A 27,861-nucleotide genomic window follows, 5' to 3' on the forward strand; every position below is an offset into this window, starting at 1 on the left:
CAGTTTGTTAGGTAATTTTAGATCTCAAAGGGCCAGGCCTTTCATATGCAAAAGCCTCTGTGCACAGCTTGGATAGGGCGGGGTCTCAGGGAATCAACAGGGCGGAGCAAACAGCTATGGCTGATCCTCAGCCCTGTCCTAAGAGGCCCCCGGGTCTCAGTGTCCCGTCTCAGTGTCCCATGGTTATCGCTGCAAGCACCTCTGAGGGAAAGCCGCCCTGGAGTTCTGACCGATGCCAGATAGTCCAGTTTCTCCCCAGAGACTCTCCCGGAACTGGAGTCAGGGCTCTTGGGAGCTTGTGCCTCCCTCCCGATTTAAAAAGACTCCGGCATCCTCTTCTGAGTGCACGCCTCCGTACCTCTGCACTTTACTTCCGCACCTCCTGAGTCTCAGTGTGCTTTTCTCTTTCCTTCTAGTTGTAGAACTTCCATGCAGCCAGCCTTCCTGTGGTTCTGGATGATGTCTGTTTTGTTTTACTTGTAGTTTTGAAGTGGTTGTGTGAGGCAGCAATTTCCAGTGTTTACCTATGTCACCATCTTGGTTTCTCCTGTAAATTTTGTTTTTTGAGCAAATATAAAATTTTAGATTTTACCATTCTAGCTTGTTGACATTTTTTGAAAGCCTTGTTTGTTATTTACCATGCACTATACCAGGGGTGGGCAAACTTTTTGACTCGTGGGCCACAATGGGTCCTTAAACTGGACCAGAGGGCCGGAACAAAAGCATGGATGGAGTGTTTGTGTGAACTAATATAAATTCAAAGTAAAAATCATTACATAAAAGGGTACGGTCTTTTTTTTTTTTTTTTAGTTTTATTTATTTCAAACGGGCCGGATCCGGCCCACGGGCCGTAGTTTGCCCAGGGCTGCACTGTACTATTTACTCATCTGTAAATTTAATGTGCACACAGTTTGGTCTTTGTCTAAATCATTGCTATGAATATTGCTCTTTGTTAAGGCATATAATGTATTGGAATTCCCTTTTTATCCCCAAACTATAATTCTAACTGTATCTTCAATCACTTATCCATTGCATCACACACCAAAACTCTGATGAGCAGAATTGGGAATAGGGCAGGGGAAGAAGTAAGGATTTATACTTTTAAATGTTTATCGAGAGAATATAACCAAGTTTAATACATACATATGTATGGAACCCCACATACATGAGAGAGTCAGAGACCCCACATGCAGGAGAGGTTGAAAATGCATAGAAAGGGGGATTGAAGTACCTAAGACTTCCTGAGTTAGAGATGAGGTAATAATGCATCTTGGGGGCTTCAATGGGTCGGTTCATTGCATGATGATAAGAAGAAAAGACATTTAGTAAATAGAAGTTTGCCCTGCAAAAGAAGTTATCTCTGATAATCTCTTATGGGCAAGGCCCTTAATTCAAGTTCTTCTAGGTCAGCGGTTCTCAACCTTCCTAATGCTGTGACCCTTTAATACAGTTCCTCATGTTGTGGTGACCCCCAATTTCATTGTTACAAATTGAACATAATTAAAGCACAGTGATTAATCACAAAAACAATATGTAATTATATATGTGTTTTCTGATGGTCTTAGGCGCCCCCTGTGAAAGGGTCGTTTGACCCCCAAAGGGGTTGCGACCCACAGGTTGAGAACCGCTGTTCTAGGTAGTTAAAGGGAGGGGCATAAGTTTCTCTTGAGCCTGCAGCTAAATTGCCTTTAGCTCAGAACAATCTGCATATCACAGAGACTGATCTTGGGGTACCTCATTCTGAACCCCCACAGTTCTAACCTCTGAATCTTCCCCTGGAAGTTTCACATTCCAGAAGTTGGGCTGATAGACTTCTGTCATTAAACCAGTCTCAGTCTTGAGAAAAGTTCAAACAGTTGTTTCTCATTTCAAGAGGCAGTGATGTCAGTGGGCAAGGATTCATACTTTTTACTGCATATACTTTTGTATGATTGAATCATTTTTAATGAACATTTTTACTGGAAAAAAAACCACTGAGAAAACATCTTTCTTGTAAGGATTAATGTGTATGTTTCTTCTATGTGGAACATATCCAAATTCCCCAGCTAGATGTGATTTTTTTTTTAACCTTCTAAAATAGAGATTCTTAGCCTTTATGGTTCATAGACCCTCATGAGAATATGATGCTCCCTGAAAATGTACAAGTATGCACAAAATTTATTTTGCACATTTCATATTTCTGTGGTTCCCTCAACACCTTGTCAAGAATCTTTGTTATAGCACTGAATAGTTTTATTATTACTCTGTCATGCTCTATTTTGTATGTATTTATCATAATCCTCCTACTAGTTTCTTGAGGTAGGGACTTTTTTTCACATTCTATGCAGCATTGAGGATTGTGCCTTATATTAGACAGAAAGTGATTGAGTGTGTTATTTTTAAAGCCTTAATTGTTTATATTATATTTTTTATTGTTTTTAGAAAATCTGATTGAGCTCACTAATTTGGAGGATTGTTTTGCCTTTAGTGGAGGAAAAAAAATCCTTTCCTTTATCCTTAGGTTAAGTGCCTAGGACCTGCAAATTAACAGAAGAAAAGCATACAAATTTTATTTAATGTCAATATTTTAATTTTTATGTTCATGGAGGTCTTCATAGAAAAAAAATGACACAAAGAAGTAAATGTAGACACTGAGGCTTATATGTACCATTTTAACGAAGGATGATAATTTTGTGGAGAAGTGTCAGGACAAAGGAAAAGGGGTTTGGGTTTGTAAGGAGTGGTAATTTAAAGGAAGGTAAATATTTAAGGGAAACTCATGGAAGATAAGAGCTTTTTAGTGAGATTTGTTTGTGTAGATCCATCCTTGTGCTGACTTTCTGTTTCCAGTGATAATGGCAGTTTTTCTTTCTGGCATGGGAGAGGGGAAGGGGAAAACCTTCACAACAGGAAAATTGTCTTTCTTTGATAGGGGAATGGCAGAAATCTCTTTCTGGGTTTTCTGTTTTTTTAATTGCCTTCAGATCAAAACAGTCTTTATGCCATAGTGACATATTTTGGGGTGGTCTATTCTGATCCCCTTTGGCTTTAAGAAATTCATCTGAATTTCTAATTTCAGAGAATTAAAGTGGTAATTTTTTGAGTACCTACCTTCAGAGAATGAAGTTTTTTCTCTAAGTCAGTGTGGCGGACAGGAGAATTGAACCTTATTCTTGGAAATAGCCAGCCAGGGCAACTTCTTTTAGGACCTAGATTTTTTTTCTATCCTAGTTCTGATCATATTTGTAGGCTACTTTTTTCCAGACTGAGTCCCAACCCTTCTCCTTTTCTGTTTGCCTGTTAAGATTCCTGAATGTATAATCTTTTTTAAAAATGACATTTGAATTTTTTGGTTTATTTAAAAAAAAACTTGATATTCATATTCTCCCTTATTTAAAAAACAAAACTGTGTATATCCATATTCTTTCTTATTTAAAAAATAGCCAAAACCGGTTTGGCTCAGTGGATAGAGCGTCGGCCTGCGGACTGAGGGGTCCCGGGTTCGATTCCGGTCAGGGGCATGTGCCTGGGTTGCGGGCACATCCCCAGTGGGAGATGTGCAGGAGGCAGCTGATCGACGTTTCTCTCTCATCGATGTTTCTAACTCTCTGTCTCTCTCCCTTCCTCTCTGTAAAAAATCAATAAAATATATTAAAAAAAAAAATAAAACAACGTATATCCATATTCTCCCTTTTTTAGGTCTCTGTCTTTTTCTTGGAGTGACTATTTTTAGAATGGAATATTTTTCTTAAGAAAAAATTAGATTCTTTTAGAAATTGAATGAGCTTTGATGAGATATCATCTAAAGTTTCTATGCCCCTCAGTAGTATTTTAGCTGCTAGTGATCTGATGTTTCTAATTGTGCATTTTGTGTGGTTGGAATGTGCCCTTTTCAAGAATATGTCTGTGGTGGTTAACAACTGGACTTATTCTAAAAAACATACTTAGTTTTCTAACATTAGAGCATTCTTTAAAATAACAGGCATAAAAGGAGATACTGATCTACTTAATGTTTGTAAAGAAAAAGTTTAGTAAGTTTATTCATTTATAAAATTTCATATTCAAAGACCAGAACTTTATCAAATTTTAGTTGTGGGTTTCTCAACTATATATGAGTTTAATGCTTGCAATTTAAGGTTTCTATTTGTGTGGTTTGTCTTATAATGCCAAAGTAGACATCAAAATTCTCTGCTTTTCACATCTTGTTACCATTCCTTTCCATAATAAAATCAGTGATAAATATAAATAGCCAGCCTTAAAAACTTGATATAAAACAAGTTTTTCTGTACAGTTATATTTATTGTTGAAAGTATTACAGATGTCCCTCCACTCCCCCCCCCCCCCCCCCCCCCCCCCGCCCCCATTGACTCCCTCCACCCCGCCCCAGCCCCAGGCCTTCCTCCCATACCATTGTCTGGGCATGGCTATGCATATATGCATATAAATTCAATGATTAACTATCACCTCTCCCCCTTTCCTCTGAAATATGTCAGTCTGTTGCTTGCTTCAATGTCTCTGGACCTATTTTGTTCATCAGTTTGTTTTGTTCATTAGATTCCACTTATAAGTGAGATCATGTGATACTTGTCTTTCTGACTGGCTTATTTTACTTAGTGTAATACTCTCCAGGTCCCTCCATGCTGTCTCAAAGGGTAAGAGATCCTTCTTTTTTTTTTTTTTTTTATAGCTGCATAGTATTCTAGTGTGTAAATGTACCAGTTTTTTAATCCTTTCATCTACTTGGGCTGTTTCTCGATCTTAGCTATTGTAGGTAACACTGCTATGAACGTAGAGGTGTATACATTCTTTCTGATTGGTGTTTCTGGCTTCATAGGATCTATTTCTAGAAGTGGGATCACTTCATACTGTTTTCCATAGTGGTTTACCAGTCTGCATTCCCACCAGCAGTGTACTAGGGTTCTTTTTTCTCCACATCCTTGTCAGCATGTGTTTGTTGATTTATTGATGGTAGCCATTCTGGAAGGTGTGAGGTGATACCTCATTGTCATTTTAATTTGTAACTTTCTGATAATTAGTGACGGTGAGCATTTTTTTCATGTCTTTTGGCCATTTGTATTTCCTCTTTGAGGAAGTCTGTTAGGTGCTCTGCCCATTTTTTTATTGGGTTGTGTGTCTTCCTTTCATTGAGTTGTATGAGTACTTTATATATTTTGGAAATTAACCCCTTATCAGGCTTATCATTTGGCAAATATGTTCTCCCATACAGTGGGTTCTCTTCTTATTTTGGTGCTGGTTTCTTTTGTTGTGCAGTATTTTTAAGATAATGGATATTAAAATTAATTTTCTAGTATCTACTTGAAATAGTTGGAAATTCTTGAGATCACAAAACTAGAGTTGGAAATATTAAAATGTTACTTACAGTTAAGAACCCACTTTGAATCCTTAAAGCTTTACTCATTTGGGATTAGAATTCTAAATTATAAACCTGCATAGATATGCCACTAGTGACAAAAATGAAAGAATTGTTTGTAAAATGAAACAACTTAAAGCTTTTATATTAGTGAAATGATATTAATGCCTGATTTCTTGGGAAATTTGAGAGCAAACAAGTAACAGATCACATTTTTCTGAACAATGTTTAAATTACTGTGTCATACAAATCATTCCATTAAAAAAAACTCTCCTAAGTATACAAGCAAAACTGTGAAAGGTTTAATGTTTCTTACATCTAGCATGTTAATCTTAGACTAATTTGAATTAGTTGAACTTTATTTTTATATGCTATACTTATTTTGAATATAAAATTTTACTATTTGAAATGATTATATTAATTTCTTTTCTTATATTTTTCCTTTTATGTTTAGTTCATCATATCTGGTGTTGGTGTTGTCAGCTTCTTGGATAGGAGTGCAACCCCCAATTGAATCATTTTTATCCTGAGAAAAAAACAAAGATTGACTTTATAATGTGGTTTCTTGGATTATTTCATTGAATAACTCTAATTTTTAGAGTTTGAGGAGATGGAGAACTTCCTCACATTAACTTTTGTATTCTTTATCACGTACTCATTTTTAAAAAGGATTTTTTAAGAAATTAAAATATAGGAGTGTATGTAGAATCAAAGTGGGTGTTTTCTAAAATGATAATGGTATAAACACTTTATTCAGATATTAATTTTTATGCATTTCCGTTAGTATTTTTGAGTTAGATACTTGTTTTATTTTTTGAGACTAGTAGTACATAGATAATTTAACCATGCTGATAAATTGTAGGTAAATGTACTATTATGTTTGTTATGTGTGTTTTAACTAGTTAATAAATGCTTTTTTAAAAAGCTGAAAATATGGCAAGATAGAGTTGACAGCCACGTTCCGGAAGGCATAAAAAGCTAGAATTTCAACATGAGAAATATGACTATAATGAAGATCTTATATAACAAAATGATTTGTAAATGCTCAGCTCATGAATTTCTTTTTTTTTTTTTTAAATTTTTTTATTGCTTAAAGTATTACAAAGGGTATTACATATGTGTCCTTTTTTCCCCCGCCCTTGAAAATCCCCTGGCCTCCCCTACCCCCCAGTGTCTATGTCCATTGGTTATGCTTATATGCATGCATACAAGTCCTTCAGTTGATCTCTTACCCCCCTCCCTCCTGCCCCCCCCACCCTCCCCGGCCTTCCCGCTGCAGTTTGACAATCTGTTTGAGGAAGCTCTGCCTCTGTATCTATTATTGATCAAAAGTTTATAATGGTCTCTATTATCCATGAATGTGTGAGATCATGTGGTATTTTTCCTTCATTGACTGGCTTATTTCACTTAGCATAATGCTCTCCAGTTCCATCCATGCCGTTGCAAATGGTAAGAGCTCCTTCTTTTTTACAGCAGCATAGTATTCCATCGTGTAGATGTACCACAGTTTTCTAATCCATTCATCTACTGATGGGCACTTAGGCTGTTTCCAGATCTTAGCTATGGTGAATTGTGCTGCTATGAACATAGGGGTGCATATATCCTTTCTGATTGGTGTTTCTGGTTTCTTGGGATATATTCCTAGAAGTGGGATCACAGGGTCAAATGGGAGTTCCATTTTTAGTTTTTTGAGGAAACTCCATACTGTCTTCCATAGTGGCTGCACCAGTCTGCATTCCCACCAGCAGTGCACGAGTGTTCCTTTTTCTCCACATCCTCTCCAGCACTTGTCCTTTGTTGATTTGTTGATGATAGCCAGTCTGACAGGTGTGAGATGGTACCTCATTGTTGTTTTGATTTGCATCTCTAGGATGATTAGTGACTTTGAGCATGTTTTCATATGTCTCTTGGCTTTCTGAATGTCCTCTTTTGAAAGGTGTCTATTTAGGTCCTTTGCCCATTTTTTGATTGGATTGTTTATCTTCCTTCTGTTAAGTTGTATGAGTTCCCTATAAATTTTGGAGATTAGGCCCTTATCAGATATGACATTGGCAAATATGTTTTCCTACGCAGTGGGTTTTCTCGTTGTTTTGTTGATGGTTTCTTTTGCTGTGCAGAAGCTTTTTATTTTGATGTAGTCCCTTTTGTTCATTTTCTCTTTAGTTTCAAGTGCACTAGGAGCTGTATCAGTGAAGAAATTGCTTTGACATATGTCTGAGATTTTGTTGCCTTTGGATTCCTCTAGAATTTTTATGGTTTCCTGTCGTACATTTAAGTCCTTTATCCATTTTGAGTTTATTTTTGTATATGGTGTAAGTTGGTGGTCTAGTTTCATTTTCTTGCATATATCTGTCCAGTTTTCCCAACACCACTTATTGAAGAGACTATCTTGGCTCCATTGAATGTTCTTTCCTCCTTTGTCAAATATTAATTGAGCATATTGGTTCGGGCCAATTTCTGGGTTCTCTATTCTATTCCGTTGATCTATATGCCTGTTCTTGTGCCAGTACCAGGCAGTTTTGAGAACAGTGGCTTTGTAATACATCTTGATATCTGGTATTGAGATCCCACCTACTTTCTTCTTTCTCAGGATTGCTGCAGCTATTCGGGGTCTTTTTTTATTCCAAATGAATTTTTGGAGAGTTCGTTCTAGATCTTGGAAGTATGCCATTGGTATTTTGATGGGAAGTGCATTGAATTTATAGATTGCTTTGGGTAGTATGGACATTTTAATGATGTTGATTCTACCAATCCATGAACACGGTATGTTCTTCCATCTGTTTATGTCTTCCTCTATCTCTTTTTTCAACGTCCTGTAGTTTTCTGAGTAGAGGTCTTTTACCTCTTTAGTTAAGTTTATTCCTAGGTATCTTAATTTTTTTGGTGCGATGGTAAATGGGATTGTTTTTCTAATCTCTCTTTCTGAAAGTTCACTATTGGTGTATAGAAATGCCTCAGATTTCTTGGGGTTAATTTTGTATCCTGCTACATTGCCAAATTCATGTATTAAGTCTAGTAGCTTTTTGATGGAGTCTCTAGGGTTTTGTATGTATAATATCATGTCATCTGCAAATAAGGACAGTTTTACTTCCTCTTTTCCAATTTGGATGCCTTTTATTTCTTCTTCTTGTCTAATTGCAATGGCTAAAACTTCCAGTACTATGTTGAACAGGAGTGGTGAGAGTGGGCATCCCTGTCTTATTCCTGTTCTTAGTGGAAATGGTGTTAGTTTTTGTCCATTGAGTATGATGTTGGCTGTGGGCCTGTATATATGGCTTTTATTATGTTGAGGTATGATCCTTCTACTCCCACCTTGCTGAGAGTTTTTATCAAAAATGGGTGTTGGATTTTGTCGAATGCTTTTTCTGCATCAATTGATATGACCATGTGGTTTTTTTCTTTCAATTTGTTTATGTGATGTATCACGTTTATTGATTTGCGGATATTGTACCATCCTTGCATCCCTGGAATAAATCCTATTGGTCATGGTGTATGATCTTTCTGATGTACTGCTGGATCCGATTTGCTAAGATTTTGTTGAGGATTTTGGCATCTATGTTCATGAGGGATATTGGCCTGTAATTCTCTTTCATTGTGTTGTCTTTACCTGGGTTTGGTATTAGGGTGATGCTGGCTTCATAGAATGAGCTTGGAAGTGTTCCTTCCTCTTGAATTTTTTGTAGTAGTCTGAGGAGGATAGGTTTTAGTTCTTCCTTGAATGTTTGGTAAAACTCCCCTGTGAAGCCGTCTGGTCCTGGGCTTCTGTTTGCTGGAAGCTTTTTGATGACTGCTTCAATTTCTTCCATAGTTATTGTCCTATTGAGATTTTTAGATTCTTTCTGATTGAGTTTTGGAATGTTGTATTTTTCTAGGAATTTGTCCATTTCCTGCAGGTTGTCTAGTTTGTTGGAGTAGAGCTGTCCATAGTATTTTTTTAACAATCATTTGTATTTCTGTGGGGTCTGTTGTTATTTCGCCTTTATCGTTTCTGATTTGGTTTATTTGGGACCTCTCTCTTTGCTTCTTGGTGAGCCTGGCTAGAGGTTTGTCAATCTTATTTATCCTTTCAGAGAACCAGCTCTTGGTTTCATTGATTTTCTGTATTGTTTTTTTGGTCTCTATGTCATTTATTTCTGCTCTAATCTTTATTATCTCCTTCCTTCTGCTCACTCTGGGATTTTCTTGTTGCTCTCTTTCTAATTCTTTGAGTTGTTGAGTTAGATGATTTATTACCATTTTGTCTTGTTTTTTGAGATAGGCCTGTAGAGCTATAAACTTCCCTCTCGAGACTGCTTTCATTGTTTCCCATAGGTTTTGGATTGTTGTGTTTTCATTGTCATTAGTTTCCAGGATGTTTTTAATTTCTTCTTTGATCTCATTGGTAACCCAATCAATATTTAATAACATGCTATTCAGCTTCCAAGTGTTTGAGTATTTTGGGTTGTTTTTATTGTAGTTTATTTCTAATATTATGCCATCGTGGTCTGAGAAGATGCTTTTTATGATTTCAATCTTCTTGAATTTGGGGAGACTCTCCTTGTGACCCAATATGTGGTCTATTTTTGAATCTGTCCCATGAGCACTTGAGTAGAATGTATATTCTGCGGCTTTGGGGTGAAGTGTTCTGAAGATGTCTATTAAGTCCATCTGATCTAGTGAGTCATTTAGGATTGCTATTTCTTTGCTCATTGTTTGTCTAGAGGACTTATCCAGTGATGTCAGGGGTGCATTAAAGTCCCCTACTATGATTGTATTGTTGTCGATCTCTCCTTTGATATCTTCCAGGAGTTTTTTTTTTATGTATTTGGGTGCTCCTGCATTGGGTGCATATATGTTTACCAGGGTTATATCTTCTTGTTGTATTGATCCCTTTAGTATTATGAAGTGGCCTTCCTTATCTCTGGTTATGGCCTTCACTTTGAGGTCTGTTTTGTCTGACATAAGTATTGCTACCCCAGCTTTCTTTTCCTTCCATTTGCCTGAAAGATATTTTTCCATCCCTTCACTTTCAGTCTGTGTGAGTCCCTACTAATGAGGTGGGTCTCTTGTAGACAGCAGATGTATGGGTCATGTTTTTTTATCCATTCAGCCACTTGATGTCTTTTGGTTGGAGCATTTAGTCCATTTATGTTGAAAGTTATTATTGAAAGGTACTTGTTTGTAGCCATTTCCTTTTTTGTGTGGCTGTTTTCTTTCTGAGCTTTTTATTTCTTTTTACACCAGTCCCTTTAGCATTTCTTGCATTATTGGCTTGGTGGTCATAAACTCCCTTAGCTTTTTTTTTTGTCTATGAAGCTTCTTATTTCTCCTTCAATTTTGAATGATAGCCTTGCTGGATAGAGTATTCTTGGATCCAGTCCTTTGCTTTGCATCACTTTGTAAATTTCCATCCTTTCTTTTCTGGCCTGATGTGTTTCTGTTGAGAAATCATTTGATAATCTAATGGGAGATCCCTTGTATGTAACTTTCCGTCTCTCTCTTGCCGCCTGTAAGATTCTCTCTTTGTCCTGAACATTTGCCAAGGTAATTATGATGTGTCTTGGTGTGGATCTTTTCAGGTTCATCTTGTTTGGGACTCTCTGTGCTTGTGTGACTTTTTTCTTCCCCACCTCAGGGAAGTTTTTTGATATTATTTCTTTGAGTAGGTTTTCTAACCCTTGTTCCTCTTTCTGTTGTTCTGGCACCCCTATTATTCGTATGTTGTTTCGTTTCATATTGTCCCATAGCTCCCTTAGGCTCTCCTCCTGTCTTTTAATTTTTTTCTCCAATTGCAGTACAGTTTGGGTGTTTTTTGCTTCCTTGTCTTCTAATTCACTAATTCGGTCCTCCGCTTCTCCTAGTCTACTGTTGATGCTTTCAATGGTGTTTTTTATTGCAGCTATATTGCTCTTCATTTCTTCTTGGGTCTTGCATATGTTATTGATTTTTTCATCTGTTTCTTCTTGCTTCTTGCATAAGTAGTTGATTTTTTCATCTGTTTCATCTTGCTTCTTGCATATGTTGTTGATTTTTTCCTCCATCCGGTTTATACACACTAGGACCCTTATTCTGAATTCTTTTTCTGTCATGTTGCATGCCTCTGTCTCACTTAGCTGCTTTTCTGGTGAGTCCTCCTTTTCTTTCCTTTGGGGGTTTCTTTGCCTGCCCATGTGTGATCTCACTGACATATCTAGATGTTGAGTCGTTCAGTGGCTGCTCCCTGGGTGGTAGTGGCTCCTTGGGCTGTGGTTGCTCCTTGGGTGGTTGCGGTAGCAGCTGCTCCTCAGTTGGCAGCAGCTCCTCTGGTGGGTGCTGTTCACAGCTGTGGTGGCTCTTCTGGCTGTTGGGGGGAGGCTTCACGTACAGCTGCTGTTCCTCAGACAGAGGGTGTGGTGATCAGGAGGCTGCTGTTGCTTGGATCTGCTGCGTTGATTTAAAGGCACAAAATATTACACAGCAAGGGACAACGTACCAGGCACTGAACACAAATATATTCACGATATTAATAACCCCAAATAAAGGTGACCACTCAAATTAAGAGAATTAGGGGATAAGGGGGAAAGAAGAGAAAAAGAGAAAAGAGAAAAAGGAAAAGAAAAGAAAAATAAGAAAAAAAACAAGAAGTGCAAAAATGAAATTGGGAAAAAAAGAGGGGGGAAAAAAGAGTGAAAAGAGAGAATGAAGTAGAAGAGGGGGAGAGACTATTTGTATGAGGAGAAAACTCTGATAGAACTGCCACTAATCCCAACAAATTCCAGCAACAGATCCCTGGAGATGAATGCAAACTACAGCAACCAATGATATCAAGAGAGGCAAGGGAAAACAGAAGCACAAAAATAGCCGGGGGGTTGGGGAGGGGAGGGAGGGAAAAAACCAGCAGAAAAAAAAAAAGGAAAAAGAAAAACAACCTCACAACCAGTCCTAAAAAAGAAAAAACACACACACACAAAACAAAACGAGCAAAAAAAAAAAAAAAAAAAACCACAGACAAACAAAAAAAAAACAATATATTCAACAATCAAGCGAACAGCAAGAAAACAATAGAAAGATAAGAGAAAAAAAATATTTGGATAGTGAGGAAGGATAAGGTATAGGTGTATAAGGATTTAGAGCGGTGGATTGGAAATAGGATATATAAGTAGGGTGAAATTAGACAGGGGGTAAAAAGACGGAATAGGGAAAATCTAAAGCAGGAAAAGGGTAAGAGAAACAGGACACCATAAGGGGAAAAGTGAGGAAGAGGGTTTTAGCATGGAGGTAAAATTGAGGTAGGGAAAATTGATGCTAAAGGAACGATGAAAATAGAATGTAGAATACTACTCCCAAAATAAAATAAAAAAAAGAGAGAAAATAAAATGGCGCTTAAAAAAATGGTAAGATGGTAGCAGTAATAATAATGTTTAAAAATAAAAATGTAGTAATTAAAAGGTTAATATCAGGTGATGGAAAAAGAAGAAAAAGAAAAAAATTGGTTTCTTAGTTAAAAGGCGAAAAAAGAAAAAAAAAATTTGCAGTAGTAAAGGTCTTTCGGTTCTTCTACTCTTCAGTCTGGCTCGCCTTAGTCCTGCCAGGTATTCAGGAGAGTGTTGAATTTCCCTGCAATACACTGTTCCTCCGTGTTGTAAATCACAGTCCTGATTTTAAAGCAGGCCGTATTTGTGATCCAGACTGCCTTAATTTGTGTTCACCTAAGAGTCAGTTTGTGGCTCAGCCTCTGGGTGGCAGTGTTTTGGGGTTGGCCTCTGAGGCTATACGGCTTCTCTACCCAGCTGCAGGGTTTATTTTTTTCTATTGCACTTAAAACTGGTTTGGGGTCATAAATTTCTTTATAACAAAGTTGTGGCCTGTTCTTAAGAGTTCTTTAAAATGGGATTTAGCTCAGAGTTAAAAATGGTTAAGATTTAATGAATGATTTTTGTGTGCCAGGCACTGAGCTTGTGCTTTATGTATATTACCTCATTTATTTTTCATTATGACTGTAATATAAAATATATGTAGTAAATAAAGCAAGGCACAGAGATGAACTAACTTGCCCAGTGTCATATAGCTAATAAGTGATTGAGCCAGAACTTGAATCTGACATTCATTCTTCAGCAAGTTTTTACTGTTTGTGGTCAATAAATGTTTAAAGAATACAGTTTATGGAACACAACTACAGGCCACTATGTTCTGGAAATGTGGGAAATTGGTTGAAATCTTTTTTCTCTTGTGATTACTATTACTATGTTAAGCTGTTGACAGATCTGTTTAGTGTTTTTTAAAAAAATTAATAGAGTTGTTTACTATTTAGAAAAAATAAAGTAACAGTTTACAGTGAAGTCTAAAGTATAGAGCTGAATTGATCCCTAGAGATCATTCATTTGAACTAAGAGCTTAGACCCAGAATTATAAGGTGCCTTGACTAAAAGTTGTGGCAGTATTGGGGCTATGACTTGTTCTTCTGTCTACTAGCTTACTGCTCTTGTTTTATGCTCAGACTCTAGTTGTGGTTTGTGTAATTGCTTAATCTTTTATCAGAGAGTAAATAGGACTATATCTAGTACATGGTACACCTATGCTATAGTGTTTGCTATGTACTAGATCAAATGTATTACCTTTATTATTTAACACAGTGACATTGTATCAGGTGACATCTATCAATGTATAAAAGTAAATTTTTCAAGCAATTGAAATTTAGACCCACATTTTTATTAATTTTTTGTTTTGTTAATCCTCATCCGAGGATTCCATCCCCCTCCCCCATTGATTTTTAGAGCGAGTGGAAGGGAGGCGAAGAGACACAGAGAGAAACATCCATACTAGAGAGACACATTGATTGGTTGCCTCCCACACGCACCCCAACTGGGGAAGGGGATGGAACCTGCAGCCAAGATATGTGCCCTTTACCTAGGAATCAAACCTGCGACACTTTAGTCCATGGGCTGGCGCTCTAACCACTGAGCAACCGGCCAGGGCAATAGAACATTTATTTAAGATATAACTTATTATGTTAGATATGTAAAAGCTGAAACAAAAACAATAAAGTAGGGATTATAATTATATTAGCTGTCTCAAAGTGAATGAATTATAAAGTCTTTGATAAATCAGCTATTTGGACTTTCCCCCCCCCCCCATAGAAACAGATGTATTAAACATGGGCATGAAGTTTCTACCTGAGTTAGTAACGGAAGTAGATAGCGTGTTCTCTTGTTCTGACTATTTTGGAGCCAACTCTGAGCTGCAGAAGCTAGAGATCTTTTGGATCTTTGAGATTCCCACTGCATATACACTGAGTGGCCAGATTATTATGACCACCCCATCAGTACTTCATTGACACTTCCAAAAATACTGAATATTAAAAACTTCCCAAGCAAATACTCTCAAGGTTTTATTATTATTATTATTATTATTATTATTATTTGCAGAACTAATTCACTTCATTGTACTGTTGGCGGGGTCATAATAATCTGGCCACTCAGTGTATTTGCTGGATAGTCACTTCAAATGGCAGCTGATTTAATCCTTCATAGAATTCCATGCCTTACCACCAAAATTCTGAAGTGGTGACTCTTGAGAAGTTTTTATGGTGATGGTTTTGGTATGCTTCAGTGGTTGAGATGCCAAAGGAAATCATGAAACTGGATTGTTTGTTTATTAACTAAGGCAAAATATGGTAATGATTCTTTTTTAAATTTTTTTATTTATTTCAGAGAGGAAGGGAGAGGGAGAGAAAGATAGAAACATCAATGATGAGAGAGAATCACTGATTTGCTGTCTTCTGCACACCCCCTACTGGAGATCGAGCCTGCAACCTGGGCATGTCCTGACTAGAATCGAACTCAGGACCCTTCAGTCCACAGGCTGACGCTCTATACACTGAGCCAAACCAACTAGGGCTGGTAATGATTCTTTAGACCAGCATTGTCTGATAGAAATATCCTGTACCTGCACTGTCCAGTATAGTAAGTCACCAGCCATGTGTGACTTTGAGCATTTGAAAAGTGGCTAGTGAAACTGAATTTTAAAATTTATTTAACTCTAATAAATTGAAACTTAAATAGTTATATGTGGCTAGTGGCTACTGTATTACACAGTGCATTTTTAGGCTGACATAGTGGTTCTAATTGCACGAGAGGTTTTCCAACTTAATTTTTTTTGCAAGTTATATTTCTTTTTTTTTAAAAATTCTTTATTGTTGAAAGTTTTACATATGTTTCCTTTTCCCCCCCTTGACCTCTCCCTGCCTGCCTCCGCCCACCAGCATATGCCCCCAGCTCCCTATTATCTATGTCCATTGGTCATGCTCATATGCATGGATACAAGTCCTTTGGTTGATCTCTTGTTTCCCCCTGCCTTCCCTCTGAGATTTGATGGTTTGTTTGATGCCTCTATGTCTCCGAATCTGTTTTTATTCACCAGTTTATGTTGTTCAATATATTCCACAAATGAGTGAGATCATGTGATGTTTATCTTTCTCTGACTGGCTTATTTCGCTTAGCATAATGCTCTTCAGGTCCATCCATGCTGTTGCGAATGAGTTCCTTTTCTTTTCTTTTTTTTACAGCAGCATAGTATTCCCTTTTGTAGATATACCACAGTTATTTAATCCATTCATCTGCTGATGGGCACTTAAGCTGTTTCCAAATCTTAGCAATTATAAATTGTGCTACTATGAAGGTAGGGGTGCATATAAGCTTTCTGGTTGGTGTTTCTGATTTCTTGGGATAGTCCTAGAAGTGGGATTACTGGGTCAAATGGGAGTTTCATTTTTAGTTTTTTGAGGAAACTCCATTCTGTTTTCCATAGTGGCTGCACCAGTCTACACTCCCACCAACAGTGTATGAGGGTTCCTTTTTTACCACATCCTTGTCAGCACTTGTCATTGGTTGATTTTTTGATGATAGCCATTCTGACAGGTGTGAGATGGTACCTCGTTGTTTTGATTTGCATCTCTCTGATGATTAGTGACTTTGAGCATGTTTTCATATGTCTCAGCCTTCTGTAGTCCTCGTTCAAAAAGGTCTATTTAGGTCCTTTGCCCATTTTTTGATTTGATTGGTTATATTCCTTTTGTTAAGTTGTATGAGTTCTCTATAAATTATGGAGATTAAACCCTTATCCAATGTAACACTGGCAAATATGTTCTCCCATGCAGTGGGCTCTCGTTGTTTTGTTGATGGTTTCTTTTGCTATGCAGAAGCTTTTTATTTTGATGTAGTTCCCTTTGTTTATTTTCTCCTTAGTTTCTATTGCCCTAAGGGATGTATCAGTAAAGGTACTGCTACAAAATAATGTCTCATACTTTGCTGCCTATGAATTCTTCTAAGGTTTTTATGGTTTCCCATCTTACATTTAATTCTTTTATCCATTTTGAGTTTATTTTTTTTGTATGGTTTAAGTTGGTGATCTAGTTTCATTTATTTGCATTGTTTTTCTAACTTTATAGTGTGTTTGTGATTGTATTAATTTAGGTCTCTGAGTAGTTACTATGGTCCTGTAGCTTTGGAAGAAGGTTATCTTAAAAGTTATCTCTATAGTCATAGGCAATGATTCATATCTTATTCATATAGACAGATCATTTATTAGTTAAATAGTTATAAATGGAATGTTTTAGAGTTTTGCTAAATTACATTTATATAGTCATTTAACATAAATCTATATATAAAAACCTGATATGCAAATTGTCCCCACGGGAGTTCGATCGGGGACCAATAGTTCGCTATGACATGCACTGACCACCAGGGGGCGGTGCAGAATAAAGGAAAGCCTCAGACGGCAGACAGGGAAGGAAGACCCTGGCCGCCAGCTGGAAGGCCCCGATTGGCCCTGATTGCCCGCCAGTCCTGGGGACCCTACCCGTGTACGAATTTGGTACACTGGGCCTCTAGTATAATATAATGAGTCTCATAGGCTGTGTAATGTGGCTCTTAAAAATATACTGTATTCTTGGTACTAGTAAGTGCTTAATGCTGAACAAGAATTGTCATGTATTTATCAATAGGACATATACATAACACTAATTTAATTGTCATGTATTTATCTATAGGACATATACATAACACTAATTTAATTGTTACTGCCATAACCAATACTAGTATACGTGGCTTATCTACACTGATAAAAGAGAAAGATGCAAATTGACCGTACCTTTGAGGTGCCCACCAGCCAATCAGGAATGTTTAGGAACAAGCTACAACTATTCAAGTAATTGAGTTAAAGAGACTTAAATAGTGAGACTTCAAAACTTGGTGAATTTAGTTAAAAACAAGATTCCATAGAGTCTCTGGTGATGGTAGTTCAACCATTTATAGCAATTACTTCTGAAGTTAAAATAATGCTTTTTTATCCCTGTAGACTATTTCAGTTCAGACCAAATGCCTTGGAAATTTAAAAGCAGGAGAACTTGCTTTTTCAGCCTGAGGATAAAAAGCAAGATGAAGGTTGAATTAGCCGTGTTCCTCAATATTTTAGATATCTGCTATTTAATATTTGAACTTTTGTGCTTTATAACTAAAACAGCTTTATAAAAATATTGTGTATTTTGTAAAATTTATGCTTGTGTGTGTGAATCCAGAAAACAAATTCTTAAAGCAGTTCAAATGTCATTTTTACTTTTTGCGCGTGTCGGGGCCTGGGTTTCACCTCCCCACATTGAGTGGACAGTGAGCTGAGGCCCCACGTGGCTTTGGGTGCCGACTCTCACCCATGGCCATGGCCAAGGCCACAGGTGATTTTCAACCAACGCCAACAAATGTCTTTTTTAAGCCCAAAGGATTATAGACATACTACACTGTAGCTTTCTGAAGACATGGATTATGACATACTCATCTTTGTTTTTTTCCCCTAGAACTTAGCACATCACCTTGTATACAGAAGGAGTGAATGAGTAGTTATTTTTGAATAAGTTAATCTATGATAAAATATATCCAACTAATTTTCTTTTCTTTTTAAGTTCATTGATAAAAACCAGAAAAATGTAAATTAAAGCATGTTTAAAATTATGTGTTCTTATGGAAATAATTTCAGTTATATCTGAAATAAGAATAGGTAACAGTAAAAGATTAATATCACTTAGTATTTGAAAATTCAGATTTACTTAAACAATACATTATGAGGTGATTCCTCATTTTTACAAAAGGATGCATTTAAAAAATATTTATAATGTAATAATTCAGATTTATTCAAGTAGTAATTGCTTAATAGAATCACTATTTTGCTCACTAAATTAGGATTCATTCAGGAATGAGCCAATTATGTAAAGAAGTTACATGTATATGTCAAACATATCAGACTTTAAAATTGAGCTTTTTATTTTATTTTATTTTTTTTTTAAATATATTTTATTGATTTTTTACAGAGAGGAAGGGAGAGAGATAGAGAGTTAGAAAAATCGATGAGAGAGAAACATCGACCAGCTGCCTCCTGCACATCTCCTACTGGGGATGTGCCCGCAACCCAGGTACATGCCCTTGACCGGAATCGAACCTGGGCCCTTTCAGTCCGCAGGCCGACGCTCTATCCACTGAGCCAAACCGGTTTCGGCTACAATTGAGGTTTTTATAGATAAAGTATGAAATATGTGTACATTTAATTTAATGAAATTCACTCTTATATTAGGTATTTTTATTTTATAGGAAGGAGAACATATATAACTTGGTGCATTGTCTGGAATCACATGGTGAGTTTGGAGATAAATTAGATCCAAGGATTTCTGAATACCAAGTTTCATGTTTCAATATTTGGCATTACCTAAAATGACTCATAAAATAGACTGATATCATGTGTCCGTACATAAGTGACAATTTACAACTTGATTGACGACAGCCCTTTTTAGCCAAAAAGTAATTGTTACTACCATAACCGATACTAGTATATGTGGCTTATCTACACTAATAAAAGAGAAAGATGCAAATTGACCATACCTTTGCTGCACCCACTAGCCAGTCAGGAGTGAGTATGCAAATTAACCCAACAAAGATGGTGGGTTAATTTGCATATGCAGGCACTGAGCAGTCGGGGGTGGGGTGGGATGCTTGCGTCGTTGCCATGGCGATGATGCAGGCGTTCTGCACCGCTCTGGGCCTCTGGGCATTGTGGGAAGGCAGAAAGGTGGCTCTGAGCCGGAATGAAGGCAGCTCTGGGCCTCTGGGCAGCGTGGGAAGGTGGAAAGGAGGCTCCGGGCCAGAATGAAGGCAAAAAGGTGGCTCTGGCCGGAGCGAAGGCAGTGCTGGCAGCTAGGGGAAGGAAGGCTCATTCTTGCACGAATCTTCGTGCATCGGGACTCTAGTGTATTAATAACTTTCCTTTAGGAGAAAGGATGAGAGGTAGGCATATTTCCTTAAAGATAAAAACTCTTAGAATTGTTAAAGTAACAAATGCTCACATAAAAACAATGGAAATTAAAAAGTGAGTAAAGTAGAAATGTTTTCTCACTATGCTCAGTAATAACTACTATTATCAGTTTAGTATACATAATTACATATGTTTCTTTTATGCATAGACAAAAATAATTTCTAAAAAAATTATAAAGCTATTATGTGTCTTAAAATTTTTCCCCTAACAATATATTCTAGGTATACAGTAGTTGCCCTTTATTTGACATTTCATTTTATGTGGTTTCAGTTGCTTGTAGTAAACCACAGTCTGAAAATATTAAACCGAAAATCCCAGAAATAAACACTAAGTTTTAAATTGAGTGTCTTTTAGAGTAGCATGATGGAATCTCACCTTCCAACTCCATCCAAATCTGGGAGAATCATCTCTTTATCCAGTGTATCCATACTGCATAATGCTACCTGTCCACTAGTCACTTAGTCACTTACACAGTTGTCTCAGTTATCAGATAAACTGTGGAATTATTAGTGCTTGTGTTCAAATAACCCTAATAAAGTAGCCTATTGCTCTCACAATGCCTAAGCCATTCACCTCACTTCATCTCATCAGTAGGCATTGTAGTATCTCATATCACAGGAAGAAGGGTGAATACAGAACAATATGACATTTTGAGAGAGAAAGACCACATTCACATAACTTTTACTATAATATATTATTATTCTATTATATTAGTTATTGTTGTTAATCTCTTACTGTGCCTAATTAATAAATCAAACTTTATCATATGTATGTCTAGAGAAAAAACATAGTTTATATAGGGTTTATTACTGTCCTCGATTTCAGGCTTACACTGGTGATCTTGGAATGTATTACCTATGGATAAGGGGAACCACTGTATTGCCAGTGGCAGTGTCTTGTTAAAAAGAGTGAGGAAGTCCTCCATCCATTGTCTTTTGTATTAGTTTTCTAGGGCTGCCACAACAAAGTATCATAGACTGGTTAGATTAAACAATAGACATTTATTTTCTCATAATTTTAGAGACTACAAGATCAAGGTGCTGGTAGGGTTAGTTCTTTTCTTTTAATTGTTTAAAGTATTACATATGTTTTCTTTTTCCCCGATTGACCCCTCCCCCACTCCCGAGGGCAAGCCCCCACCTCCCCAGTGTCTGTGTCCATTGGTTATGCTAATATGCATGCATACAAGTCCTTTGGTTCATCTCTAACCCCCCCTCCCCTGCCATTTTGTCTCTGGATCTAGTTTTGTTCATCAAATTATGTTGTTCATTGTATCCCACATATGAATGAGATCCTGTGATATTTATCTTCTCCAACTGACTTATTTCGCTTAGCATAATGCTCTCCAGTTCCATCCATGTTGTTGCAAATGGTAAAAGTTGTTGCTTCATGATAACACACCATCACACACTTCAAAAACAGTTAAAGACATGTTAAAAGATCTTCCCTGGGAAGTATTAACCCACCCACCATATTCACCACAACTTGCTCCTTCAGATGACCACTTGTTCTGATCGATGGCACACGCACTTTCTGAGCAGCACTTCAAACGTATGAAGAAGTGGAAAATTGGGTCTCTTAATGGTTTGCCACAAAACAGAAAAGTTCTATTGGGACGGTATCCACAAATTACCTGAAAGATGGGGGAAATGTGTAGCTAGTGATGGACATTACTTTGAATAAAGCACTTTTGATGTTTCTCTTGAAATTACCGTGTTTTCTTTGATTACAAAATCCACATTATTCACGGAACACCTGGTAGCGTGATATCTGGTATTGTGGTCCCTCCAACTTTGTTCTTTTTTCTCAGGATTGCTGTGGCTATTCGGGGTCTTTTTTTCAATTCCAGATGAATTTTTGGAGAATTTGTTCTAGGTCTTTGAAATATTCCATTGGTATTTTAATGGGGATTGCATTGAATCTGGAGATTGCTTTGGGTAGTATGGATATTTTAATGATGTTGATTTTACCAGTCCATAAACAAAGTATGTTCCATTTGTTTATGTCTTCCTCTATCTTCTTTTTCAATGTCCTGTAGTTTTCCGAGTACAGGTCTCTTACCTCCTTAGTCAAGTTTATTCCTAGGTATTTTAATTTTTTTGGTACAATGGTAAATGGGATTGATTTTTTTAGTTACTTTTTCTGTGAGTTCACTGTTAGTGTATAAAAATTCCATATATTTCTGGGTGTTAATTTTGTATTCTGCTACATTGCCAAATTCATTTATTAAGTCTAGTAGTTTTTTGATGGAGTAATTGGGGTTTTTCTCTGTACAGTATCATGTCATCTGCAAATAAGGACATTTTTACTTCTTTTCCAATTTTTTTAAATATACTTTATTGATTTCTTACAGAGAGGAAGGGAGAGGGATAGAGAGTTAGAAACATTGATGAGAGAGAAACATCAATCAGCTGCCTCCTGCACACTCCCCACTGGGGATGTGCCCGCAACCAAGGTACATGCCCTTGCCCAGAATCAAACCTGGGACCCGTGAGTCTGCAGCCCGATGCACTATCCACTGAGCCAAACCAGTTAGGGCTTCTTTTCCAATTTGGATGCCGTTTATTTCTTCTTCTTGTCTGATTGCTATGGCTAGCACTTCTAGTACTATATTGAACAGGAGTGGTGAAAGTGGGCATTCCTGTCTTGTTCCTGTTCTTAGGGGAAATGGTTTTAGTTTTGCCCATTGAGTATGACGTTAGTTGTAGATTTGTCATATAAGGCTTTTATTATGTTGAGGTAGGCTCCCTCTATTCCCACTTTGCTGAGAGTTTTTATCAAGAAAGGGTGTTGGATTTTGTCAAATGCTTTTTTTTGCATAGATTGATACTGTGATTTTTGTCTCAATTTGTTTATGTGATGTATCACATTTATTGATTTGCGAATATTGTACCATCCTTGCATCCCCGGAATAAATCCTACTTGGTCATGGTGTATGATCTTTCTAATGTAATGCTGGATCCGATTTGCTAGAATTTTGTTGAGGATTTTAGCATCTATGTTCATCAAGGATATTGGCCTGTTGTTCTCTTTTTGTGTGATGTCCACTTCTTCTAGTCTACTGTTGATGCTTTCTATTGTGTTCTTTATTGCAAGTATGTCATTCTTCGTTTCTTCTTGGTTTTTCTTAATTTCCTCTTGGTTCTTACATATGTTGTTGAATTTGTTTCCATCCTTTTCAGCATCCTTATGACCATTGCTCTGAATTATTTCTCTGACAAATTGCTTGCCTCCATTTCGTTTACTTCCTTTTCCAGTGATTCCTCCTTTTCTTTCATATTGGGGCTATTTCTTTGTCTCCCCATTTTTGCTCCTCTCGGGTTGTCTGGTTATGTGGTTCACTCTCTACCACGTTGACTTAAAGCCACAAAGTACAACTAGTCAAGACACAACACAGAGGGCACGAAACACGAATGTATTCATGATACCAATAACCCCAAATAAAGGTGACCACCAGATAAAAGAGAATTAGGGGACAGGAAAGAGTGCAAAAATGATATTGAGGAAAGGAAAAAAGGTAAGAAAGAAAAGAAAAAGAAAAAAGAAGGGGAAGAAAAAAATATGTATATGGGGAGAAAACTCCAAAAAAACTGACAACTAATACAAAAAATGCAAACAAAACCCATTAAAGAAGGAGGGAAGCTGAATCTGAAGAGGCAGAGCTTATTTCCAGATGGTAAGGTAAAGGAATTGAATGAATGGGGAAATGGCCACGATTCAGTATAGAAGAGGTAGAAAGAGAAAGAGTGTATAAAAAGTAAAAAACAAAATACTCAAAAAAAGTAGAAAATAATAATTGAGAAAAATAACTTTAAAATATATATTAAAAAAATATAAAAGGAAATATATATAAGTTTCCCCTTTCTTTAATCTTTCTACCTATGTATTCATCTATTTTTGGAAAAGGAGAATAGAGAGCAGATAGATCTGAGTTGATGATAGAAACTAAGCTATTAGACGAAGAGAACAAGCGAGGAGAGGAAAAAAAGCATAAAACAAACAACAACAAAAAACAGACAAACAACAACAAGAAAGAAAGAAAAAAAAATTGGCTAGCAAATAAAGAGAAAAGTGTGCATGGACGTGGAGCAGCGGAGAGGAAATTAGATATATGAGTAGGCCAAGAGCAACTACTTTAATATTAATGTGTCAATAAAGCACATAAAGATCAATTTTTAACAAGGAGTAAAAAGAAAGGATAGAGAAAAACTAAAGCAGGAGCAGGAGATGAGAAAGGATGAGAAAGGGAAAAGTGAGGAAGTGTTGGCTTAAGGAAAAAATTGAGATAAAAATAATGATAAAAAATGAATAAAAGTAGAATGTAGAACACTAATCCAAAAAAATAAAAATTAAAGTAAAAAATAATAATAAATAATAATAATAATTTATAAAGTGAAAAAAAAAATTTTGGTTTCTTAAGTAAAAGATAAAAAAATGAAAAAGTGAAGAAGTGAAGTTTGTTTACTTCAGGGTAGCTTCAGTGTCCCATGGGGCATGGCTTAACACCCCTTTCCACTGTTCTGTGTTTCCTGTCAGATAGTCAGCACAGTGTTGAATTTCCCATTGATCCACCACAGCTCTGTGTCATACGCCACAACCTTGGTGTGAATCAATCTGCCCACTTTGTTTTTCCGCCAGCTTTCAGTCATATTTACACAAGTGTCTGTTTCTGACGTGGACCTTAGGTGGCAGTGTTTCTGTATTAGTTTTCAGGACCAAATGGCCCCTCAACCCAGTCCCCCAGGGCTCCCTGGGGGTATTTAGAATCTTCCTTTCCCTGCCGTGCTCAAGACTGGGTGCAGCTCTGCTGCTAGGAGGAGCCTGGTTTTTAGGAGAAAAATGTCTGTTCAGGGTTGGAGGGATGGGCTGTCCCAGAGCTGGCTTCCTTATCATCTCTATTCTGCTCCCCAATTTCCACAAAAACCACCGTCCCCTGAAGTCTCAGTGAGTGTTTTTAATTGAAAGATCCTATGCCAGCCGTGGGCAAACTACGGCCCGCAGGCTGGATCCAGCCCGTTTGAAATGAATAAAACTAAAAAAAAAAAAAAAGACCGTACCCTTTTATGTAATGATGTTTACTTTGAATTTATATTAGTTCACACAAACACTCCATCCATGCTTTTGTTCCGGCCCTCTGGTCGAGTTTAAGAACCCATTGTGGCCCTCGAGTCAAAAAGTTTGCCCACCCCTGTCCTATGCACTGGGTTTAGCAAATAAAAGCAAGAAGATTATAAAGACAGAGCAACCATGCTGCCTCCTCGCGTCTTTCTCCCTTCGACACTGTGTGACCAGTGTAGAACTTCAGGTTGCCTTTCTGGGCACAGCCTCCCACAGCTTAGATCTAGAGTCCCCCACTGCTAGCAGCCCTATGGACCCCTTACCACATTCCAGGGCTACACTGACCCCAAGGGATGAGGATTTGGTGCAGCACAGTCTCCCTCTGAAACTTTAGTCCCAGCTGTGTGCGTTTCTTCCTCCAGCCCAGATCTCCATACCCACCTCTCTCCAGGCGATCTCTGACCTTTCTGTCTACAGATTGCCTCATCAGCTGTGTTTAATTCACCAGTTCTGGGTTGATGTTACTCGATTCAGCTGTTTCTTCTATCGGCTCTGTCAGAAGGTGCAGGACCCATCTGCCTATTTGGCCTCGACCTTGTCTCCCCTGGACAAACTTTTTAGGTACCTGCAGCCAGGCAGGCTGGAGTCTTGGTGTTCGTGGGTTCACAGCTGGTCCCTGGCCAGTGTGGCTGTAGGGTCCCAGGTGGTATTCAAGGTCTTACCCCGGTGAAGGTAAGGCAGGGCTTCCGATCACAGTCGCTCTCCCCTTCAGATGGTGAAGTCTCTGTGGTAGAGCCGGCTTCCTGGGAAGGATTTCAGCGGTAGTAGAGGCTGCCCGGCCAGGGGAGCCTGGTCCGCCAGTCCCCGACAGCCCTGTGGAATATAACTGTCCCTCACTCACACATCCACACATTCCCCGCACATCCACACATTCCCCTTTCGCTCTCTCACTCACTCCTACACTATCTCCCTCACTGCCATGCTGTTGGCCACCATCTTGGATCTCCAGGGTTAGTTCTTTTGATTTGCGAATATTTTACCATAGTTGCATCCCTGGAATAAATCCCACTTGGTCATGGTGTGATCTTTTTAATATATCGCTGGATCTCATTTGCTAATATTTTTTTTTTATCCATTTATAAGAATGGTTTTATTTTTATTTTTTTAATTAAATCTTTATTGTTCAGATTATTACATTAGTTACTCTTTTTTCCCACCATAACTCCCCTCCACCCAGTTCCCACCCCACCCTCCGCCCTCACTCCCCACCCACTGTCCTCATCCATAGGTGCATGATTATTGTCTAATCTCTTTACTCACCCCCACACACCTTCCCCCCCCCCCAGAATAGTCCATTCCCTTTCTATGTCCCTGATTCTATTACAATCACCAGTTCATACTATTCATCAGATTATTTATTCACTTGGTTTTTAGATTCACTTGTTGATAGATGTGTATTTGTTGTTCATAATTTGTATCTTTACCTTTTTCTTCTTCTTCCTCTTAAAGGATACCTTTCAGCATTTCATACAATACTGGTTTGGTGGTGATGAACTCCTTTAGCTTTTCCTTATCTGTGAAGCTCTTTATCTGGCCTTCACTTCTGAATGATAGCTTTGCTGGATTAAGTAGTCTTGGTTGTAGGTTCTTGGTATTCATCACTTTGAATATATCTTGCCACTCCCTTCTGACCTGCAAAGTTTCTGTTGAGAAATCAGCTGACATTTGTATGGGTACTCCCTTGTAGGTAACTGATTTTCTTTCTCTTGCTGCTTTTAGGATTCTCTCTTTGTCTTTTGCTCTTGGCATTTTAATTATGATGTGTCTTGGTGTGGTCCTCTTTGGATTCCTTTTGTTTGGGGTTCTCTGCGCTTCCTGGACTTGTAAGTCTATTTCTTTCAGCAGGTAGGGGAAGTTTTCTGTCATTATTTCTTCAAATAGGTTTTCAGTATCTTGTTCTCTCTCATCTTCTGGCACCCCTATAATTCGGATGTTGGTACGCTTGGAGCTGTCCCAGAGGCTCCTTACATTATCTTCGTATTTTTGGATTCTTTTTTCATTTTGCTTTTCTGGTTGGGTGTTTTTTGCTTCTTCGTATTTCAAATCTTTGACTTGATTCTTGCGACCCTCTGGTCTGCTGTTGGGTGTCTGTATAATATTCTTTATTTCAGTCAGTGTGTGCTTAATTTCTAGTTGGTTCTTTATCACAACATCGAGGGTCTCACCAGTCTTCTTGAAGATCTTACTGTATTTATCGGCGGTCTCACCAGTCTTTTCCAGGGCCTTATTAAATTTATCGGCGGCTTCTAGACAATTCTTTAAAGACCTTAAAAGTGTGGTTTTGAACTCTATATCCAACAGTTTGCTTTCCTCCAATTCTGTCGTTTGTGTCCTGTTTCTTTGTCTCGGCATTTTTTATGCTTCGCTGTGTCGATAGAGTGCCTTTCTGTGCTAAGTGTCCCAATTACCTGAGGTAGACACTCTTGGTGCACCCCCTTGTGGGCTTTGTGCACAGTCTTGTTGTAGTTAAGCCTTGATTGTTGTAGTTATCACTGTGAGGATTTGACCTCCAGGCCAATTGGCTGTGAGAATCAGCTGTGTCTGCAGTGGGAGAACTTCTGTGCTGGAGACACCCCTCTGGGGCTAGACTTGCTTCGATGGGGCTTTGGTGCTCACTGAGTCTGCCCCCTGAGTGTGTCTTTTATGGTTCCATGGAGCTGCAAACTGGATGGTCCCACTCTGACCTCTGGGCTTCCTGGCTCCTGGATCTCTAGGGAGGTGCTAATCTAGCCTTTGCCTGAGGCTATCCAGCAAAAGTCTCCCTGCAGGGCTTGGGCGGGGTGGGTCCCACGGGATCAACAGGGCGGGATTAGCAATTATGGCTGCTCTCAGTCTTGCCCTCAGAGGCTCTGCTTCTTAGTGTCCCAGTAATCGCTGCAAGCCCCACGGAGAGAAAGCTGCCCTCAGACCTTGGTTCTGAGCCATGCCAGACAGTCCCGCTTCTCCCGTATGAGCCTGGGTCCCTAGAGACTCTCCTGGAACTGGAGCTCAGAGCCTGAGACTCCCTCCAGATTGAAAACGACAACCGCGCCCTCAGCTGCCAGCCCGCTCCGCATGCACTCCGCACCTTAGTATTTTACTTC

General features: G+C 38.1%; 1 protein-coding gene and 1 non-coding gene across 5 annotated transcripts in view; one reads left to right on the forward strand and one right to left on the reverse strand.

Moving 5' to 3' along the window:
• Positions 1-27,861, forward strand: part of ZNF280D (zinc finger protein 280D) — a 126,706-nt gene that overhangs the window by 10,981 nt on the left and 87,864 nt on the right. Inside the window, exon 2 of one of the 4 annotated variants that reach the window (XM_070422102.1) lies at positions 18,943-18,986. The exons of the other annotated variants lie outside the window; for them this stretch is intronic. The gene's annotated coding sequence lies outside the window, so the exon portion shown is untranslated. The remainder of the gene's footprint in view (positions 1-18,942; positions 18,987-27,861) is intronic. 4 annotated transcript variants of the gene reach the window in all.
• LOC139001492 (small nucleolar RNA ACA64) lies at positions 17,928-18,051 on the reverse strand. The gene has a single exon (XR_011470057.1). It is a non-coding gene; the product is annotated as a small nucleolar RNA ACA64 (small nucleolar RNA).

This window comes from Myotis yumanensis, unplaced genomic scaffold (genome assembly GCF_028538775.1).
Source record: "Myotis yumanensis isolate MYYU_CA2020_CCGP unplaced genomic scaffold, mMyoYum1.0.hap1 SCAF_1, whole genome shotgun sequence".
Classification (NCBI taxonomy): Eukaryota; Metazoa; Chordata; class Mammalia; order Chiroptera; family Vespertilionidae; genus Myotis; species Myotis yumanensis.